Consider the following 6,000-nt stretch of genomic DNA (forward strand, 5'->3'; position numbering starts at 1 on the left):
CTTCCTTCCTTCCTTCCTTCCTTCCTTCCTTCCTTTTTTGAGACAGGGTCTTGCTCTATTACCCCGAGTGGAGTGGAATGGTGCTATCTTGGCTCATTGCATCGTTGACCTCCCAAGCTCAAGTGATCCTCCCACCTCAGCCTCCCAATTATCGGGACTACAGGCACACACCACCACAGCCAGGTAACTTTTTGTATTTTTTTTTTTTTTTTTTTTTTTGAGACGGAGTCTTTCTCTGTCCCCCAGGCTGGAGTGCAGTGGCGCGATCTCGGCTCACTGCAAGCTCCGCCTCCCGGGTTCACGCCATTCTCCTGCCTCAGCCTCCCGAGTGGCTGGGACTACAGGCGCCCGCCAACACGCCCGGCTAATTTTTTGTATTTTTTTTTTTTAGTAGAGACGGGGTTTCACCATGTTAGCCAGGATGGTCTCGATCTCCTGACCTCGTGATCCACCCGCCTCGGCCTCCCAAAGTGCTGGGATTACAGGCTTGAGCCACCGCGCCCGGCCAACTTTTTGTATTTTTAGTAGACGGGGTTTTACCACGTTGCCCAGACTGGTCTTGAACTCCTGGCCTCAAGCGATCTACCTGCCTCAGCCTCCCAAAGTGCTGGGATTCCAGGCGTGAGCCACTGCACCCAGCCCGTGAAATGCAGTTTCTTCTGTGCCTGCCCTCAGTGAGTGAGCTCTGGAGGCAGGTGCTCTGGATTTGTGCTGTGGTTCTGTCACTAACCCCAACTTTCACAGTGACTTAACTTTTCTGTGCCTTGCTTTCCTGCTGGTAAAATATCAGCAGTTACAGTACTGATTCATGGGGTTGCTGTGATGCACCCCAAATAGTGTCTGGTACATAGTAAATGTTCAGTATTTATTACCACTATTACTACTGCTCCCAACCCTACTACTGCACTCACTACTACTACCATTTTAACTTAAGGATGTATGAAGCTATTTCCTGGATAGGCTTCCAGAAGTGGATATTCCTCATATATGATTGCCAGCCTAAAGGATGTGAACTAGCCTTCTCTTCTCCAATTTTCTCGTGCCTAGGACTCACCTGGGGATCTCATTAAAATGCAGGTTCTGATTCAGCAGATCTAGGGTGGGGCTAGAGACCCTGCACTTCTAATGAGCTCCCAGGTAGTACTGACACTGCTGGTCCAGGGACCACACTTTCTATAGTAGCCCTTGCCAATATTAACTACCAAAGACAGCTACTGTCTATTGAAAACCCAGCAAGCGGCAGATCCTGTGGAAGTGCTCCATATGCGTTATCTCCTTGAATCCTTGCATCAGCCCTGAAGGGTATGTATTTTCATCCCTATTTTACAGATAAGAAAACTGAGGCTCAGATAAATCAAGTGACTTTCCCAAAGTTACACAGCTTGGAAGAGACAGGGTTTGAACTCAGACCAGGCTGACTCCCAACCCCTATTTTTTTCCATTCTTGCAAACAGCCTCCCTGTGGTGTGGCAGACCCCAGAGGATGTCTGTCCCCCCACAGAGAGAGGACTGCAACACAGCACCTGAAGTGATAGCAAAAATCACTCTCTGGGCACAGCTCTGTAACATATCCAAAGCACTTGCCTGCCCACCACAGGCCTGGTAAACAGGCAGGGCAAGGACCTGGATCCCTGTTGAAGCTGGTGAGGACTGAGAGCTGTTGGGGTGGGTGTAAGGACATGCAGAGGGTGGAGGAAGGCCCTGGCCTGGATTCGCCAAGGGATGGCCCATGACCCAGGAGCTATTCCTCATCTCTGTATGCTCAGGAATCCTCCAAGGTTACAGACTCAGGGCCACTGAATGTCACTGGCCCAAAGCCCAAGATGCTGAGGTCTCAACCCAAGGACCCATTTTATGCACTGGGGGCAGGACAGCAAGCCAGCAAGAAGCCCCTGTGTTCTCACTGGCTTCTTACCATGAGGTAAGCCCTCAGCCTCAGCGGAGAGAGCCTGTTGCTTCTGGCAGCTCTGTGGTTCAGGGCTGCTGTGTCCCAGCCAAGCCTAGAGACATCCTCACACCTTCTGGCTCCCTGATTATGCCCATTCCTTTTCCTGACTAGGCCCATAACAACCTGTTTTCACACAGTGCATAAGACGATAAACATGTGCTACTCTCTTGGGTCTTTCCTTGGTCTCCTAACGGGACCATGGATCTGTTGGGTATCTGAGAGACAGGTTTCTGGGGTCTGAGATTCCCCTGGAATTGTAGGCAAAACCATAGGGGGATGTGACATTTTCGGAATGGCTATTTGTAGCTTTTACTATTCATCTGCTGATTTAGCAAATATTGATTGAATGCTTATTTTGTGTGGGGCACTGAGTTGGGCACTAGGAGTACAGTGATGAGCGAAACAGAGAACGCTGCCTCCAGGAAGCTTCCAGTCCAGGGGGCAGTCAGTGAACAAGTAAGCAAACCAATAATATCTACACGTAAGGACAGATAGTGATGCTGGGTTCTGTCTAGTCCAGTGTCATTCGCTACATAAACAGGCACTGCTAACATTTTTGAAGGGATGCCTGAATGAGGGCCAGGGTGAGGGAGGGGCAGGGCCTGCCAAAGGTCAGACCCCCAAAACAGACCCTCAGGCTTCAGGGCATGCATGTGGACCATCGCATGCATGAAATGTTTAAGTGGGCATGGAGCTAATCAACAGAGCTGCAGAAGAGAATGATCACCTTGGGCCTGGCATGTTTTTTGGTGACCAAAAAAGCCACCCCCACCTCCATTCCTATACTGAGCTTATCCATTTCCAACACAGATTGCTCATGGGGGAGCCTCACCCCACACCCCTCTTACCCCAAAGGCAGCTGTTCTCCCTCTAGCCTGCTGGGTGGGCTCTGGACCTTCCTCGGGCCTCACTCTTGAGAAGGTCCAGCTGGTGGGTCCAGCCGGGGATTTCAAGGATGATGGGGCCCATCTGGAGGGAGCTTGGAGTGAGCCAGAGGGGCCAGTAGGGAGGAAAAGCCCCTTGGGAACAGAAGACTGGGCTGGGGGAACTCTCTCAGAATGATGCAAAGAAGAAAAGGAAAGGCCAGGAACCTGGGTTGGCATTCATGAGAGCGTTCTGAGGCCTGAAAGAACTCTGAGAGGTCACCTTCACTCACCCCACCTTCAACTAGGACGCACTCCCACTGTATATGAATCTGTGTCAGTGTGCAGTTTCTAAAGACTCCTGGCTGGCGAGTGAGCCCTCTCCCTTCCCACTGTGCCTTAGCACTCTTCTCTTTCTTCTCTGGTGGCTCCTGTGGCCCAGACACCGGGCACTGTGTGGGGAAAGGTAAAGAGTGGATCCACAGCTGAAGAAGTCCTCTCTCTGTTCTAGAGGACTTCAGTCTCATGCAGGAGACAAAGCCTACAGAATTTTCTTGGATACAATGTGGTCAGTGCTTTCGGTCTTCTGAGGAGGGAGAATTATGTCTGTGGAGGGTGGGGTGAGGGGACCAGCAGGGAGAGTAAGGAAAGGCCTCCCAGAGGAGGCATCAAGAAGAAGTGAGAGGCTCTATGGGCAGAAGGCCATCCCAAGCTTCCAGAGAGCTGCCTGCTCTGGTCAAATCCCCATTCAGATGTTCAAGTCCCGTCTACCATGTTTCAGCCAAATGCTTGCCCAGCCTCTCCTTTCCCACTTCCCGAAGCAGGGAGCTCATTCCCTCTCAGGACAGAGATCATTTCAGGACAGGCCTAACTCTAAGAAGTTGCTTCCTTTTTTTTTTTTTTTTATCTTTTTGAGATGGAGTCTCACTCTGTTGCCCAGGCTGGAGCGCAGTGGCACAATCTCGGCTCACTACAACCTCCGCCTCCTGGGTTCAAGCAATTCTTCTGTCTCAGCCTCCTGAGTAGCTGGGACTACAGAGGCATGCCACCACACCAGGCTAATTTTTGTATTTTTAGTAGAGACGGGGTTTCACCATGTTGGTCAGGCTGGTCTCAAACTCCTGACCTCAGGTGATCCACCTGCCTCAGCCTCTCAAAGTGCTGGGATTACAGGCATGAGCCACAGTGCCCGGCCCAAAAGTTGCTTTCTCCAGCTTTTGGGCTGAACTCTGTCTCTTTGTGGCTTCCATCCATTGGTCACAGTGCTGCCTCTGGGCGCCACCTAAGCTCTGTCTTCTCCCTCTGCCCTCCAACAGCCTCTTAGAGGTCTGAAGCATCACCATAGCCATAACCCCTGAGTCTTCTCCAAGCAAAACAACTCCACTTCCTTCAACTGTTCCTCATGAGACCAGGGCCCCCGCTTTCTCCACGGCATGCTTTTGCCTCCCTGGTCATGCTCCAGTGTGACTCTGGTACCCTTAATATGTGGCACACAGAACTGACACCATATTCCAGGGCAGTCTGTCACCTCCTTGTTCTTGAAACTTCACTTCTATACTGCCTACAGATGCAGCTGAAGGTTCCACGGATGTATTTGGTCAGACCATGCATATGACAGTCACCTCCTCAGCTCTGCTCCTTGCCCTCTCACCTGGTTCCCCCTTGCCAGCCTACATTTGAGGACTGGATTCAAGAGCAAGACCTAACATTTCTCCCTGTCATATTTACTTTGTAAGCTTCAGCCCCTCCTTCTAGTCTGTCAGAAATGGGAATGTTTTTGAAAACAGACTCTGAAAGCCAATGAGATGTGCTCCTCCTGCCCACAGTTGGACCCAGCCTCCATATTTGATCAGTGAACAGCCAAGTCCGCACATGTGCCACGAGGCATTTGTCTGCAAATTCATCCGGAGACCTTGACAGATGCCTGGAGGTCAGAAATCAGCCTCCTCTATGCTGCCATGTGGCCCCAGGAGCCTGAAGGAAACACCAAGTACATCTAGAAGTTGATGGTTGACCGATGGGAGAGGGGTCAAGATGCCAGTCACTCAGCCAGCCAACCTTCCCTGAAGATTGTTGGAGGCTCCAAGTGACATAGGGGATAATGCAGAGAACATTCAGAGACATCATCTACTGCCTGTGCCCTCTGGAAGTTTCTAGTCTCACATAAAGGAAGACCAGGGAGGCCCTTAAGACAACAGAGTAGGCTGAATAATATCCCCCAAAGATATCAGGTCCTAATCCCTGGAACCTGTAAAAGTTACCTGATTTGGAAAAATGATCTTGGCAGATGTGATCAAGTTAAGGGTTTCTAAATGCAATCACATACGAGGGAGGCAGAGGAGACTTGACATAGACAGAAAAAGAAAAGAAAAGACCACGTGACCATAGAGGCAGAGATTGGAGTGAAGTGGCTACAAGCCAAGGAATGCCGGCAGCCACAGAAGCTGGAAAAGACAAGGACCAGATTCTCCCCTAGAGCCTCTGGAAGGAGCATGGCCCCATCAACACCTTGATTTTGGCCCAGTGATACTGGCTTTAGACGTCTAGCCTCCAGATCCGTGAGAGAATACATTTTTGTTTTCTTCAGCCACTAAGTTTGTGTTCATTGTTACAGAAGCCACAGGAAACTGAGATAGGTGATGATGGAGGTCCACAGGCAGGTGAGGGGCCTGGGCCACGACCAAGGTGGGCCAGGCAACTGATGGCCATAAATCTTAGGCAAGGCTTCCTGGAAGAGACAGGGCTCCCTGGGCTGTGACAATTGAGCAGATCAGGCCCGGTGTGGCCAGAGATCACTAAGATTGCAGAAGTGAAGGGGGGTGGTGTGTATGTGAAAAGGCCACATCCTGCCAAGTTGCCACTTTACGTTCCTCCCAGGGGAAAATGAGCAGAACCCTGCATCGCCAGCAGGGTGGCCCTTGGTCATGCTGCAAAAAGCCAAGATGTGGGGTCAGACAGACCTGGTTCTAGCACCACTGCATACTGGTGCCTGCTGCCTCCCTGAGCCTCAGTCTCCCCATCAGCAAAATGGGGATGATAATATTGGTGTAATTTCCAAGGGTATTTTCTCATTTTCCAGCTTTTCCTTGTTGTCGCATTTCTTCTTTAAGCTAGATGTTCATAGGCAAGAGGAGGGCTGCTGCTTTTAAATGAAGGGATGCCAGGAGGGCATGGAAATGCCAAGACCCC

At 50.8% G+C, this 6,000-nt stretch overlaps 1 long non-coding RNA gene across 1 annotated transcript in view; it reads left to right on the forward strand.

Moving 5' to 3' along the window:
* Positions 1-5,400, forward strand: part of LOC129476464 (uncharacterized) — a 30,990-nt gene extending 25,590 nt beyond the window's left edge. Inside the window, exons 4-5 of the long non-coding RNA XR_008654933.1 lie at positions 47-183; positions 3,728-5,400. This is a non-coding gene — a long non-coding RNA (uncharacterized lncRNA). The remainder of the gene's footprint in view (positions 1-46; positions 184-3,727) is intronic.
* The last annotated feature ends 600 nt before the right edge of the window (positions 5,401-6,000 follow it).

Source organism: Symphalangus syndactylus, chromosome X (assembly GCF_028878055.3).
Source record: "Symphalangus syndactylus isolate Jambi chromosome X, NHGRI_mSymSyn1-v2.1_pri, whole genome shotgun sequence".
Taxonomy (NCBI): Eukaryota; Metazoa; Chordata; class Mammalia; order Primates; family Hylobatidae; genus Symphalangus; species Symphalangus syndactylus.